The sequence below is a fragment of the Mustela nigripes genome, chromosome 8, assembly GCF_022355385.1.
Source record: "Mustela nigripes isolate SB6536 chromosome 8, MUSNIG.SB6536, whole genome shotgun sequence".
NCBI lineage: Eukaryota > Metazoa > Chordata > Mammalia > Carnivora > Mustelidae > Mustela > Mustela nigripes.
The window spans coordinates 1,683,168-1,699,319 of record NC_081564.1 but is presented as its reverse complement, the minus strand read 5'-3'; the positions used below and the strand labels follow the sequence as shown (position 1 = coordinate 1,699,319).

Below are 16,152 nucleotides of genomic sequence, written 5' to 3'. Positions count from 1 at the left end.
CTGCCCCTCTTCACTCGGGGGCTCGGACAACGGCGTCAGCTACGCAGTGATATAATTTAGTCAGCTGTGACTGCCAGACCGCCAAGTGACCAGACGTTGTGACTGCATCTGACCATCACCCTTGACCCTGAATGAATCCCTTCCACCTCACGCCTCATCTGTAACGGAACGGAGCCACCTTCTTGATGATTATTAGTGGGATGGTCTCCAGAACGAGGACAGAGGCTCCTTCTGCACAGAGGATCCTGTGGTCACAGTGCACCCCACCTCCAGCAAGGTGACCCTGACCCCTGACCCTACAGAGCCGATGTTCTGCATCGCAGCGGAACTCACAGCCTGGCCCTCGGTGCCACCCTCGTCACCACACTGGTCACTGGTTCCACGGCCCACATCCAGGCCTCAGCACACTGTGTTGACTTCCCGCTGGAAGCCCCCTAAAACGCCCACCTCTTGCTCTCCCCTGAAGCCCCTGTGGAAGCCACCCTCAGCTGTGTCCGGAGTGCGGCCCCTCGTGGGTCCCCCTGCTCCTCATGCCGGTCTTGGTGTGCCCTGGTGTGACCTTCACAAACAGGAAGCACGCCCACACTCCCGCAGCACCGGCCGCAAGCTGACCACACCATGTGCCCCAACTCTGAGTCCCTGCCTGAGTTGATCTGGAGCTCAGGAGGACCCACTGCTCCTGCAGCCCGCCGGAGGACAGAGCAATGAGGAACAAAGTCAGTCCCCCTGACAAAACCATCAGATGCCAGCCCATAGCCAGCTGGCTCCGGGACCCCTGGCCGGGCCCAGAGGAAGTGCTCAGCCACGTCCAGCCAAGACAACAAGCTACGCTAAGCTGGCCCACAGACTCCTGAGCAACGTGGGGGCTACCGAGCGTGGGGATGGTTGTTACGCAGCAGTACTGTGATGATTCCTGACAGATACAGTGTGTAAGGACCCATAGAACACGTTCTGCTTTGTCCTGTGAGGCTCTGCCCCAGCGAACCCCAATCCAGGGCATTTCCACCTGATACCCCACCCCCACTGCCGGGTGGCTGCCCTGCTGGTCTTTGCACACGGCCTGCCTCAGGTACCGAGCCATCTGTGCTCCCCACTGCCTAGAGCACTGCTCCTCTGAGTACTGACAAGCCCCCCCCCATGCAGTGGGCATGTCTGGGAGAGTCCCTCCCCACAGAGACACTGCAGCCCTCCTGTTCCTTCCCCCAATCTGTGTCCTTTCAGGGTCCCTAACATTCTGTCTCAGGCACATCAGTTATCGTCTTTGCTGACTTTCTCTGTGGGCGCCATGCTGCCAACTGCACTGTCCACTGGGCCTGGACCGGTAGCAGGAGGTCAGTGCTCAACCAATACCTGTGGCTGGATAGATAGAGGGCCAAACTGTCCTACAACCAGCCACCGGGGGACTCGGGAACAGCAGTGTGTCTCGTCAGTGTAGATGTTGCTGAGACATACTCAAGTATGCCTGTGTCCCCGATGCGGACACCGGGGCTTTGACCAGCATGCACGAGGCTGCCTGTGCCATGTCACAGTGTACAGATCCCAGTGTTCTGTGCATTCTGCCGTCTCTTGGTAATTTTAGATTCCACAGATGAGGAATGGGTCTGAGCATTACTTTTCCGGTTCTCTAATTCCCACCATGCAGAAGTTTTCTTGGGTTCTTGCAGTGCAATCCAGCTTTGGCGGTTTTCCTGTTTTCCTTGCTAACAGCACAAGAAGGGGCTGTGAAAGCCATTGGCCCTTCTTCCCGGAGAAAAGCCCCCGAAGGTTGGAGGCACAGAGTAGCCCAGAGAGAGGGCATCCTCAGAAGTCGCTGTGAGATGGACCTTCTGTGTCGCCAACGGAAAGTTCTAGTCTTTCTAAGTTAGAGGGGCTTCCCACACCAAGACAAGTGCGTGCAGCTGCTGTGTTCTCCTGAAAAACCGGCCCCCTCTCTCCGGGAGCCAGAGTTAAGTAACCGCTGGGATGTCCCAGAGTTAAGTAACCGCTTGGATGTCCCTTTACACCCGGGTTGCCAGGAAACTCAGGCCCCATGGGCACCTCGGATGCAGTGCCCGCGTCAACCCTCCGGCCACCCGCGGCCTGCCCCGTGCGGGTCCTCCTTCCCCGGCGGCCCTTGCTCATCCCGCGCAGGCCACGGCATCCAGAGTCTGACCACAGACTCCCACAGAAGGGTGACAAAAACACAAAGGCACATAATGAAGTCATCAGTTACTACCTTTAAACGTCTGCAGATCAGGAGGGATTTCAATGGGGTTAAACAGTATTGGTTTGGACTATGTGGGGGGCAGGGGGCAGTTTCAGTATTTTTCTAGCTGGATTGTCTTAGAAAACAGCCCCAAATTCAATCTTAGGTCTTTCCCTAAAAGCTTTTAGATCCTGAAAGGAAACAAATACATTCTGTTGCAATTCCGTTAAAGCCAGCAGTGGGTGTGGTTCCGTGAGCGGCTGGCTGGGCGCGACCCCGAACAGGCTGGCAGGTCAGCATCTTCGCCTCCCCTGCACCGGGGCCCCTCCGCTCCCACCCGGCGGTCACCACCGATGAGCTCTGCCACCCAGATAACAACAAAGGCTAATTCTGAATATCCTTTCTATTATCAAGACAAAAATGATAGCAGCAGCATGAAAATCACGGTGTTTTTCAGTCGGTACCAGTGGAGGCGACGTGTGTGCATCTCGCAGTCACCGTGCTGGAGGGCGATTCTGTTCGAGACACAGGGAGCCCCCCCAGCCCCCGCCCTGGCCCGTCCCCCTCTGTGCCGCACTCCCCAGCCCATGTGCAAGACGTGCCGCTCACGTCAGGCTTCACAAATCTGCGGACCTTCACTTTCTTGGCCGTAGAACCACCCCCGTGGAAAGGACAAGCCCATTTGAATTCCCATTTCTTCTTGCTCTCACTTTCCTCCCTGGTCAAAACCACTGAGGAAGAGCCACGCTTACTTCGACGTGGCCGCCTCCCTTGACCGGGCTGGTCCCACCACCCATGCACCACAACACCCACGTCGATCCGAGCTCGGACAGCAGGGTGGGACGGCCACACTCCGCGCCTCCAGGGAGCTCAGACGGTCGTCTGTGTGCTGCGGAAACGCATGACTGCGTGGTCAGACCTCATCCCTGTCTGTGCTATTCTAAATCCAGAGCAAACGGGGGGCAGCAGGGCGTTCAGGTCCAGCCTGGGCCCTGCTTCGAGGAGATCGCAGGGGGCACAGGCAGAGCCCGGGTTTCAGTGATTTACAAGGGTATGTAATCATCACACAAATTCCAGAACATTCCATCGCCCCAAAGCAAAGCGGTCGCTCCGCATTCCCATCTCACTCCAGTGCCCACCAGCCACAGGTCTGCGTCCCTCTGAGAACCCACAGTTTCCCGCAAGGGGAGGACGGTCCCTGATGACGGAGGGCTGTAGCTGCTGCACTCACTGTTGGTACCACACTACGGGACCAGAGGTGACCATTCAGTCTCCTCCATGTAAAACAATGTTTCCTCACTGAGAATTCATTCAGCGGACTCCATTCCATCAGCAGCCAGTCAACCCCCCCCCCCCCATTAAATATCGGTGGGGAGCCCAGCTCCTGGAAATGCCGGAAGGGCCTCCCTGCAAGCTTCTGACTTAGCTCTTCTCTAACAAAGGTGAGGAACAGTTTAAAATTCACCAGGTATGAGAAGCCCCCGGAGACACCCCAGGTCCTCAATGGGACACCCGTTCCCACTCCAAGCACCGCCCGCCAGCTCTCACTCCGCTGCATTTAGCATCCTAAGAAATGGGAACGCATGAACAGCTCCACGGGACGGCTTCCGGAAACAACTGGATTTTGGTATTTATCGTTTTGATACCATCCTCATGGTGCAGACAGCCCCGAGGACCCTAAATCTGGGCGATGGCATCAGAGCCTCAAGCCCTCTCTGCTCTGTGGTCCCGCAGCCCCTTGTCCTGCTCCAGCCCTGAAGAAACCGGGGTGCCCGCGTCCTACCTTGAGGACCTGTTCTAGGTTCTCCAGCTTGGCTTGGAGCTGATGCTTCTCCTTCACAGCCAAGTCGCGTTCTCTGATCACTACAGCGAGTGCGTGGCAGAGGCAGGCATGTTCCGCTCTCACCTACGGGAAGCAAGGGCAGACAGAGGGGGCTGCTGATGGCACGCACAGAGTAGCACGCAAGTCTGGCCCCAGCTGGCATCGACCACTTCCTCCTCCGGATTTTGGGGAATCCTTCCCTCCCTTGTCCTGGATTGTGGACGCCGCAGTGGGTCCTGTCCTGCCCGGATGGATGTGCGTGGACAGTCAGCACCCAGCATCCCTCCTCCCCCTGCCTCCCCACTCACAGCGACAGAGACTGGCTCGGGAAGGGGACTGTGACCCGGGCCTGGCCAATCAGCACAATCCCATGCCCTGGATATAGTGGTTGGTGGGGAGGGACCCAAGCCCCAGCTGCATCCACGCAGAATGAGACATTGGACTGGTAGAGAAGCGTGGGAAGACTCTCTCCCTCTTTTGTCCACTGGACTAGGAAAGTTGAGGACATAAGGCTGGAGCTGGAGCCATCATGAGGAGGTCATCTGACTGAGAACAGAGCCAACACAATGGACATAGAATCAAGAGACACAGAGGGAGAAGCAGGATCCTGCGGACATAATTTGAGCACCTAGATCAAGCTGTGCTTGAAGGTAACTGGCCAGTCATGCAGGCCAAGAAATTCTCTTTGTTTGCTCACACCACTCTGAACCATTTTGTGTGTTCTTTGAACAGAGAACCCTAACACACATGAGTGATACCCAAATTGTCCAGGATACTAATTCCTTTGCCTAAAAATTTCACTTTTGTCTTAAACGTGGAATACATGGCAACAAGACTCCGTGTGCTTTAGGATGATGGATGTTCTAATAACCCCAGCCCACAGCTCCCGGGACCAGGTTTTGAACTCAGGTGGGAGGCACCACTAATTCTCCATCTCTCCCCTGCAGCTTCTCTGAAAGCAGTGAGGACATGTGACCGATGAGGGACGATACCTCGGTTCCTTCCCCATTCGTTTTCTCTGCACGGCATATTTGATCCCAACCACAAGCTTTTAATTTCTTTCCCTCCTCCCTGGATGTTACGGCATGAATTATGGCTTCAATAACAGACTGCCATGGGTCATATTTGTCAGCTCCAAAAGAGGCCCTTTCTGTTCCCAGTCCTCTGTGTCCAGAGTCCGAGTTCAACCTGACAGCTTCCGTGGCACCGGAGCAAAGGACAGCCCCCACCCCCACTTGGTGCTCCTAAATGGCACGGGGTGGCAGGGAGGTTGTCATTAAGAGCTCAGAGAGAGCTCTGACTCACAGAAGTATTTAAATGCCATTCTGCTCCAGCATGAAACATTAGGCAGCGAGTGTGGAAAAAAAATTCAAATGCTATAGGTGAAAAAGTCATGATCTATTGGAGCTCACACTTGAACCCAAACACTAGGGGCATGGGCTCGCTGGAAGCCATCATGTCTCATGTTCTAACTCATCAAGAGGAACATCCAGGGCTCCGCAGCCAGCCTCCCGCAGCAGTCACCGTGCGTCCCAATGTAAATGAGGGCTTGTCTCCCTCTGATGGAAACCTCTAGTGGCTGCCACGGAAATTAGAACTGGGTCCAGACTCCTGCATACCTCTGTAGCCTCCGGTCCTCCAGCTGTCCCATCTGACTTGCTGTCCCTGTATCCCTCTTACTCAGGCTGCACTGGTCCTTCCTTTATCTCATAAACAAGCCAAACTCATCCCTGCCACAGGGCCTTTGCACATGCTGTCTGCACCACACCAAATACCTATGCACCCCCAACCCTGCCACCAATCCTGGCAGGTCTGGCTCCTTCTCCTCATTTATGCCACTTCCTCAAACAGGCTGTCTCGCCACACTCCAGGTGACAAACCCTTTCCACTTGTTGGCTCCCAGTGCCCTCGCTGCTTGGCCGTGCTTTATTTCCCACAGGCCTTTCTCACTGTCCGGAATATCTCACTATCTGTGTAGCTGTTTACATTTCCCTGCGGTTGCTCCTCATTAGAGTCGAAGTCCCAGTTGGACAGGACTTGTCCCTGTGACCCAGTTCTCTGTCACCGGAGCCTGGAAGAGAGCCCGGTGCAGTCACTGCTCCAGGAATGGAAAGACACCGGGGGAGGACGGGCACATGCAAGGCAGCTGTGTTCCCAGCCAGATGGATTTTGCTGGTCCCTCTTGGTCTACCGTCCACCCCCGCCTGTGGGGTTCCAGGCCTCAGGAGGCCAGTCTCCCAGACCACGTGCTTCTTGATGAGGTTTGGCCGGCGGGAGGCCCCGGCAGGAAAGCAGGGGAGGGAGGAGAGGCAGGTTGGTGTTGGCGCCCTTGCCAGCAGACTGCTGGGGTGGTCTGTGCACAGAAGCACTCTCTCGGCAGGCCCGAAGGTGCCGTCCTCAGAACGGTCCTGCTGGCAGAGCTGGCCGGTGGCGGGCGGCTGGTACTTTGGGTCACAGTCCAATTCCTATTCCCGGTTCCCCAACTGATGCGACAGCCTACCTGTGTCCAGACTCTTTGTGCAAAGCATGAGGTTTCCGCCGCGTGCCTGCTCTCCTTCGGGGAGGCTTTGGGATTTGGGGCGTGCCCAGGACAGTACGACTGCCGCCACACCCCAGGCACTGGGGCTCTGCTGGACTTCCTGGGACAACCCTTCGTGCATGCGGTGATGCCTGGTGCTGCCGGAACTGAGCTCGTCCCTCCGACGGGAAGCTCCAGAGGCTGGAGGCCGGCCCCAGTATCTTCCCGTCCCTCGGCTGCCTTACTTCCTGTCCTTCCCTGATGGGTCGCAGCCATGAACGGGGTTGGGCACGGGGCCTCAAGAGTCTTCCCAGCGAATCATGGCACCTGCCTGGCCCTGGGGACCCCGACATACTGTCCTCCCCTCCCCGCCAGCCACAGGTGCACTTGGACAGCCTCTCCCTCTCCCCGTCTCCCTGCAGCCCCCCCAGCCACGGCCACCCCTGCCACCACCCTGCTGGAAGGGGCCCACTATTTCCTCCTGGGACTCTGTTGGGTTCAATCTAGAAAGACAACCATCCTCCAGCAGCAGAGAAGCAAAGTCCACAGGAGTAAGGTTTTTCCAAGAAGCAGAGTCAGACTCTTGCGTTGTCCAGTAGCCGACATGGGATTCGGGCTCCCCGAGCAGGACAACATAAGCATTCCGGTGTTAAACTTCTCCAAGAACACAAGACAGCCAGAGATCACATGCCCAGGGGCACTGCGTGGGGCAGGGGTCCGGCAGGGACCACCCCGACCTGCCCATGTGTGTCTGGCACCCCCTGGCAGGCGCTGGGCCCACTCTCCCTCAGGAACGTCACACAGGACGGTTAGCACGGCCGTGGGTGCCCGAAACCCCAGCACAGCCCACATGGAGACCAAAACGCTGTGCTTTGGTACCTAGAAGCACTGCAGGTCCCTGCAGTAACATAACAGAAAGGGATAATATTGGGGGGAAAACCCATGTTGTATTGGTCTTGAAGTCAGTGCTTTGAAGGGGAGCGGAGGACGGTGAGGGAGAAAAGGTAGGGACGGATGGACAACTAGGAATGGTCCAGGAGTTCTTGGCATTTAACAGACCTCATCTCCCCCCAGGATTTTGGGATTTCTCTGACCAAAAATTCACCATAGCATCCCCTGTATGTTTATCAGAGTGAGTCAGGTCATTCGTCTGGTCTTTCCGAGGATGGACAGAAGGTGTGTTGGCAGGGAGGGGAGGTGAGCGAAGGGGCTGACTGGGGATTGAGGTAGACTGAGTTATGACTCCGCGGAGATGTCCACGCCCATGTCCCAGAACCAGCGAAGGGACTCTGCCACGGTGACTGAGTCAAGGGCCTTGTCCTAGACGGTCCCAGTGGAGCCAGTGGGATCATGAGGGTCCTCACAGGAGGAAGACAGGAGGCTCAGGCTCGGAAAAGGCCGATTTTTGAAGATGTGGTTCTGTTGGCTTTGGGTCAGGAAGGCCCACGAGCCGAGGTCTGTGGGCATTTCCAGAAGCTGGAGAAGGTGAGCAGATGGCTTCTTTTCCTCAAGGGAGGCAGCCTGCCCACACTTAGGCCTCAGGACCCTTGAGGCCAGGCAGCCTGGTGACCCAGGTGGAGACTCCGGGTGACATGGAGCCGAAATCTCTGAAGGCAGCCGCCCTTCCAAAACACAACCCTTCCTGAGAAAGCCTTGTCTCTTCCTCTTCTTGTAGTAACAGTGAGGACACAGGGGTGGACCAGCCACGCTGTCCTGGAGATCACAACAGTCATGGCGCGGGGCACCTGGGTGGCTCATTCGGTGGCGCATCTGTTCGGGTCAGGATCCCGGGGTCCTGGGATCGAGCCCTGTGTTGGACTCCCTGCTCCGTGGGGAGTCTGCTTCTCCTCTGCCTCCCCTCCCCCTGCTTATACTCGCTCTCTCTAATAAAATAAAATCCTAAAAAGAATCCACACTAGTCATGGCCCAAGCAGGATGGCTGTGGGTGGGGGAGGGGGGAGGGGTGGCGGGCAGGAGCCACGGCCTCATCCCCGGCTCAGGACATCCTGCTGCCGGAGAACAGTAACGCCCCCAAGTGTTCAGGCCACCGAGCTCAGGTCCCTGCTATGTGCAGCTGGAAAGAATCCCAAACAGCCAACCCAGAGAAGCTGTTCTTTCTGGTTTGGTAGCAGCCGATCCCTCCTAGAAGCAGACAGCTCCAAGTGAGAAGCCCAGAGGGGCCCCTCACCCGGCACTCAGCCTTCCCTCACTGCCAGGGGCTGTCCCAGCCCTGAGGGCACCAGGAGACTCGGTGGAGAGGCCCAGGGGCTTAGCGGTTCCCTGGGCCCTGCTGCCACTGCCAGGGCTCAAAGCCGGTCCCTTCCAGCAGCAGAAAGTGCTCCTGGGGGGTGGGAGTGGGCAGGAGGAGGGGACCAGCCCTACCCCTGCCAGCCAGCACTTGGACTAGAACATCCTCTGGGAACCGAGCCAGGGATGGAGAAAGAAGTCTCAGGAGAGCAAAAAAGACATAAAGAGGTTTTCACTAAGACATATAAACTATGACTCATAAAAAACACAGGAAATAGGAGAAGTTCCTAGATGGTCAAAGTCAGGGGCCCAGACGATGCCTCCTTTGCTCCCAAGCAATGGAAAGCTGCGTTCGCTCAGAGAAGATTTTGTATTGAGGAAGGACAGATGGCACAGAGGCGTGAGCCCTGGGCCTGGGTCCGCTCCTTCCAGCCAGGGGCCCTCGCCCGACAGACCCCAGATGCCTGCACGGGTGTTGTCCCTATGAACGCCTGCCATCTCCTCGCCGTGGAGAAAGAGGGAGATCAGCTGATGAGCGGGACGATCGCCTTCCACACCCGGGACTCAGGACCGGACCCAGAGTTCCAGCCACATGCACATTTCTGTCCAGAAAGCAGGCAAGGGTCACAGGTGATGGGTCACAGGTCACGGATTTTGCCACCTGGTTGCAGGACTCAAGGCACCACCGGGTTTTCCTATTGTCCTGGGACCCTCTGGCCACACGCAGACCCAGCAGCACGTGAAGCCTGGGGCTCCCCATCCAGCCGCTCCTCCCATTTCTGCTGGTGGCGGCCACAGGGGCAGCAGGTGGAAAAGCAGCCCGAGCCATCTGGCAGCGATCGCTCCCCGAGAAGGTGCCCCAACCTCCCAGCTACCACAGGAACAGCTGCCCTATTCAGGGACAGCCTCGCAGGCCCCTCTGGACCCAGGCAAATGGGACACCTGAATGACTTTTTTGACATGAGTCAACAGTGGGGTTTGCCAGTCGGAAGGGCATCAAACTGCTTCTCTGCGTGGTGTCCTGGGTCTCCAGCTCATTTGTTTCCTTGCACAGGGGGGCCTGTCCCGAGGAACTCGACCCAGTATTCCACGGAAGCCCACATCGGACTTTACCCTTAAGCGGCAATTGTTTCTGGGCAAGCTTCAGGGAAGACAGAGAATACGCATCTGTCTGCTTCCATAATTATGAGCCCGGGTCATTAGTACCACTTTCTTCACTGGGGCCCCTAAGAAGCAGATTGCAATCCCAAGCCAAACTCAGCTGAGGGCACTGGCAATTTCTAGACCCCACCCTGAGAACCAGGAGGGTTCCCTGTGTTTCTGTAGGGACAGCTCCTCCACCCCCACAAATCTGGTGCTGAGCAGTTCAATACTTAATTCAGCAGCACGAACCATCCCGGCCCCTTTGCCTCTCCTCGTGACCCCCGGGACACACATACCCACCCCGGGACAGTCTGGTGAGAACTGCTGTTTCTCACGCCTTCCCTCTCCCCGCCCTGTCCCCCCCCAACCCTATCTCCTACCCCCAACCCCAACCCCTCCCATGCCCGCCCCCACCTCTCTCTCTTTCCCGCAGCCAGCCCAGGCACCGGGCGGCAACGCTGAGCCCGCGGAGTGCAAGGCGGGGCCGGGCAGAGCCCACGGCTGAGTCTCCCTGCCTTCTCCCGAAAGCCCTGCTATTCCCGTCCGTGCGGGTGAGTCACCGGGCGCCCTCACACACCTCTGCAGAGCGGAAAGGCATAGAAGCTCATGGCTGGGCCTCACAGCCTTGTTTAAAAGGCCAAGGCGGGGGGTGCCCAGGTGGCTCCGTGGGTTAAAGCCTCTGCCTTTGGCTCAGGTCATGATCTCAGGGTCCTGGGATCGAGCCCCGCATCAGGCTCTCTGCTCAGCGGGGAGCCTGCTTTCTCCTCTCTCTCTGCCTGCCTCTCTACTTGCTTGTGATCTCTGTCTGTCAAATAAATAAATAAAATCTTTAAAATAAAATAAAAATAAAATAAAAGGCCAAGGCGGAGAGGCAGCATAGGAAGACGTCTCGGGCCTTCAGTGAAAACAGGTTGGGTTTTGTGAGGGTCCTCCGGGAGCCAGGCTGCCTGTGGGCACAGCCACGCAGCATGTGCAGGAGAGGAAAGCTCACGGGGCGGTGATGCCCAAGGGCTCCAACTCTAACCCTTTGCCGACCAGCAGCGACCACGCTGGACGCCCCTAGGCAGGACCGTCTCCCCTGCTTCTCCTCTATCTCGGTGCCTTCGCCAAGCTGCGACCACCACTCCAGGCCCAGAAGGCCTGCCTGGGCGGGGACAGAAGTGCACCTGGGGCGAGCAGAAGAGCGAAAACAGTCCCAGGTTCAACGGGCCCTACAGCCACCTCCCACCAGCCCTATTCTCAGCCTGCACCTGCTGCCTGAAATACCAGCGCGACTTCACGTTTCTGTTCCTGCTTAAGCAAAAATAGTCCCGGGCAGAGGGAGTCGCTAAGCCTCCTGAGGCATTCGTGCTTCTGTGGGACTGAGTTTATCAGAGCCCCTCCCAAGAGCAGATCTGGGAAGAAAGAACGCAGAGAGACTGGGGGCTGGTGGGAGAGAGGGGGAGGGGCTACACCGAGGCTGAGACGCACTGAGCACACAGCTCTTAAAAAACAGTGTGAAGACATATCACCTAAAATCGAACCCTCCAGGCCAGTTTAAAACATAGAGCTTGGCGGCACAAGACAGTCACACTGCTGTGCCACCGTTGCCTCCATCCATCTCCGGGGTTCTCTTTGTCCTTCCCAAACTGAGCCTCTGTCCCCACGACACGCGAGCCCTCCCTTCCCCGCCCGTGGCTCCTACTGCTCCACTCTCTGTCTCTGAGGATCTAGGTCCCTGGATCTCTAGGGACCTGAGTGGAAGCACACAGCATCTGTCTTCTGGGACTGGCTTGTGTCCCCAAGCATAGCATCCCCAAGGTTCATCCACGTGATTGCAGGTATCAGAATGTCCATCTTTTGAAGGCTGGGGAGTATTTCATTATAAATAATGACCACGGTCTCTTTCTCCGTTTAGCCGCTGAAGGATACTTGGGCAGCTTCTGCCTTCTGGCCAGTGTGAGCAACGCTTCTTGGGACGCTGGTGTACTGATTTCTCTCCCAGGCCTTCCTTGCCATTCCTTTGGGTATCCACCCGGAAGCAGAAGGACTGGAGCATACGGTCGCTCTACTTTTAATTTCTTAAGGAGCCGCCATCCTGTCTTCTACGGCAGCTGCCCCATATTTCCCTTCCCATCAACAATGCACAAGGGTTCTAATGTCTCCCCATGCTTACTAACCCTTGTTATTTTCTGAAAAGCACATATTTTTTAAAAAAATTGGCCAACCGGAAGGCAGAAAAGTAAGTGTCAAATCAAGAAAGTTCCCATTGGGGGGAACTGTTAGAACTCGGTGTTAGAACTCGCTGAGGTATGCGTTCGCGAGGCTGGCTGTGGAATGAGCAAGCACAGTCTGCCGGTCAGTCATCCACCGGTCCTCCCAGAGCACCGACGACAGTCTACAGTCAGTCAGTCATCCACCGGTCCTCTCGGAACACCGACGACGCGGGCTGTTACGGCAGCCGGGGATACACGGAGGAATACGACAGCAAAGGCTTCTGCTCCCTGGGAGCCGGCATTCTCACAGCAGGGAGACGGACACATAATTACAGATGCGTGATAGACTACGTGATCAGAGATACAAGAAGACGAAACCAGTGAGGTCGCGGAGACCAGAGGAGGAGTGAGGGACGGGCACAGGGCATGCAGCCATGGACAGCCTTGCCGAGAAGGTGACCCTTCGGAATGCGTGCCCAGAAGGCGGCAGGTCTATGACGGTGAGAAGGTAGGATTCTAAGCAGAGGAACTTCCTGAGTGCTGAGTCAAGCTGGGTGGACTGAGCGACAAAAACGTCAGACTGGCCAGAACCTCACAAGTCAATGGCGAACGGGCAGGTCAGGTTGAACACGTTGGAGCCAGGGGGAGGCGCGACACTCTCGTTTATGGGAGGCGTTGGAAGGCTGCTCCAAGGAGCTTTGTCAGCTGGCCCTACCACTAAGGACGCCACGGAGGTGGGCCAGTTAGGCGATGTTTTCGGCCTCGAGGCAGGAGAAGGTGGTGGCCTGGAGGCTGTGACAGAGATGGAGACGATGAGGAGGGGAGGTCTGATGTGGCTTGTTGGTGGACGAGCCTGATGCAGGTGTGAGGTCAGAGAAGAATCCAGATGGCTCCCAGCACCTTGCCCCGGGGAGCTGGGTGGATGGCACTGCCACGGACCAGGGCTGATAAAAGCTGGGGGAGGACCGGAATGAGAAGGCCTGGAATGGGGGACACCAAAGGGTCTGCTCTGGCCTTGTTGTTGAAGACATGATCCCAACAGACTTCCAGGTGGAGATCACCAGTGGACATTGACTGCAACACCACTGAGTGCTTTGTGCGGGCGTCACGTGAAGGAACAGAGGAGGGGTGACCGAGGAGCTGGCCACCTACGCACTGGGTGACATTGTGTGATGTCCTCTGGCCCCGACCCCTTCCTGCCACGCTGCCCCCACTCTCTCCCCCCTTACCTTGTCAGGCTGCCATGCCCTTGCGGGAAGGCCGGCATCATGCGGTCTCAGGCGGTGCTGCCGCTGGGCGGCATCCTTCAGTTCATTTTCCTAGGATGGAAGAAAAGAGCTTTGTGAGACGACCCCTTTGATTCAGGGATGTGGCAGGGCCTGGTGGCTAAGAGCTCCGATTTGGGAGGTAGGCCCCGGTTTGGGGGTGATGCTGTAGTGTGTTAGCGTGTGATGTGGGGCCAGCTGCTGTGTTCCGTCTGAGCCGTGAGTGTCCTGTCTATAGGATGAGAGTAGCAGTGCTCCACAATGATGTTACAAGGACACAGTGAAATAATACGTATTAAGTACATCGTGAGGTTCCCAGCAAACAAATCAACCCCAACATGTGGTGAGCTTACCTGCTTTAAATGTCTGTATCCCAACAAGGCAATCTTGTTAAGTCAAGCTCTGACCTGACCCTTTCCTCACAAACACTCCTCCAAACACATCCCCATAACAAATGCTAGAGAAAATTTTGAAGGGTTTGTCCTGCTCAAAAATGAGGTTAAAATCTCTGAGGATGAGGAATGGCTAGAGCCCTGGTGGCAAGCAGGACTCTGGGACCCTCCAGATTCTCCACCCAGACACAGACACAGAATTGGGAGTCCAGGCTTGATTGGGTTGGTTTTCTAGTATATGTGGGACACAGAGTTCCCACATGAGGCAAGAGATCCGAGCAGAGCTCAGTGCCTGACCTGAGGCTGGCCCAGCCCCCAGCCAGAGAAGAAAGCTGAAAGTAACCGATGTCTGCCCAGAGTTCGAGCTTCTGTGAGGTAATGCACCTGGGGAAGCAGAGGGAGCAGCCGCCTGGCTCGGTGTCTGCTCTGGGTTATGCCCTAATATCACCTAGTGTGGGAGCTGTGAGCTACCGGTAATAAAACCTAATTCAAGACTAGGGACATTCAGGGTGTGGTGTAGTCACTGCAAAGAGGTCAGTCAGGGTGTGTGGGACTGAGCACAGAAAGAGAAGCTGGGGGTACAACTCCCCATTAAAGAATAGTCTGAAAATAGAAATTCCAAAACAATTTTTTAAAAAAGAATAAAAAAAACACCTCACAGTACTAAACAGATCCAATAAAATCAATAATCAGGATGCATTTAACCCAGAGGAAATAAAAATAATAAAGCAATCTGAAAATGACTTCAATAAGTACACTGAGGGTTCTCCCAAAGGGGAAAGAAGGGAGGCCATCCATCCAAAAGGAACAAGAAGGAGGCAACAGAGACAACGGCCACAGCAGGAGGTGTCTGGCGACGCCTCAGCCTCCAGCAGTCAGGCCTGCCATTTCCCTGTTACCCCATCCTTCAGGTCACTCCCTCGGGGCTTGAACTCATCTGGCGGCTCTCCTTGAGCGCTCTGGTTTTTTGTTCCATTCGCCCTCTCAACAGGAGAGGGGCAGAGTCCTGTGGATTCAGACACTTTCCCCCAGGAAGGAGGCTCCTTCTGGCTATTCCCAGGTCCCATTTTGGTCAACATCTCTTCCACTCCACCACCATCAGCAGGAGCTCCTCCACTCTTTGGCACCTGCCTCATTTCCATGGTGATAAAACACAAGGAAGCAACAGCCACATGCCTTGGCCACACACCATACTAGTGGTATTTTGCTCCGGGAACCATGATTCCTCCACCGACAGGAATGAGCTTGATCATCTGTCCATTACACTGCCTCCTTGGGAGATATTCTCCGTAACACTGGTGATCTAAAGAGAGTCAGTGTACTCATTGAAACACCAGAGCCTTGACCTTGGAGACTTCTGATTCCCGGCAGTCAACAAACACAGCCATATCTCAGAGGATCAGAGGAGACACTCAGGGGTCCTAGGGGTTGGAGTATGGATTCTGAGGTCAAACAGCTGAACTATAGCCTCCAGTCTTCCCCTTGCAACCTGCGTGGTCTCGAGTAGGCTGTCTGACACTTCCACACTTTCTGAGATCTAAGGATGTAGAAGTGCCTACTACCGGACCGGGAGGCATGGAGACGCCATGCAGTAATTCTCACACAACCCTGAGCACACGATCTTGGCTCAAATGGGTATCCCTTCCCTAGCGCAGATACCACATTTGCCTACATCTCCCCATCTCCCACGTACCACCACCAAACGACATCTCTCTCTGCATCGCATCTAGGAAAGTGGGCTGCAGGAAAGGGGCATCAGGAAGGGGAATGGTGCTGGCCCTCTCACCCAGTTATCTGGGGGCTATAGAAATGGTTCATCCACTTGTTTTGTTTATATTCCTTCTCAGTGACTCGAGGGCAGCAGCTTACCCTGATGAAATCAATCTTCCCAAGAAAACAAGCTCAGGACCTAAATCCTCTCCAGGAAGCACCGATCCATGGTGTCCCCACGCCGAGGAAAAGAACCACCCCCCTGTCTGGAGGACGGCATTTCTCCACATCGGTCCAAGCATGAACGGGCACTTCGGGTACCACTTAGTTTACTGCCCCTCCCCCACTCCCCTAGAAAAGCCAACCGCACAAAGGCAGCTGCTATAAACAAAACCATCCCGAAACAATCCTCCAACCTACACTGAAATTATCACAAAATACCCAAGCTAGGTGCCAAAGCGCTTCGGGTAATGATGCCGAAAGAAGCCCGTTCACTGACAGAAACACCCAGCAAAGGCCCGAGGAAGAGAGAGAAGATACCAGTGTGAGCCTGCAAAGACTGGGACTCACTGCCCACTTTATGGACACCTCGCTTTATCCACACTTGCTGTTTACCCCCTGAGAAAGCCTAGAGGTGGCTGGGGGCGGGGGCAATGGGGCCGATTGCTGTGGGGG

At 56.0% G+C, this 16,152-nt stretch overlaps 1 protein-coding gene across 7 annotated transcripts in view; it reads right to left on the bottom strand.

Annotated features, from left to right (window-relative positions):
• Positions 1 to 16,152, bottom strand: part of RIMBP2 (RIMS binding protein 2) — a 205,767-nt gene that overhangs the window by 75,640 nt on the left and 113,975 nt on the right. For all 7 annotated transcript variants that reach the window (XM_059408179.1, XM_059408182.1, XM_059408180.1 and 4 more), the window contains exons 3-4: positions 13,340 to 13,429; positions 3,969 to 4,091 (exon numbers count right to left, since the gene is read on the bottom strand). The gene's annotated coding sequence lies outside the window, so the exon portion shown is untranslated. The remainder of the gene's footprint in view (positions 1 to 3,968; positions 4,092 to 13,339; positions 13,430 to 16,152) is intronic.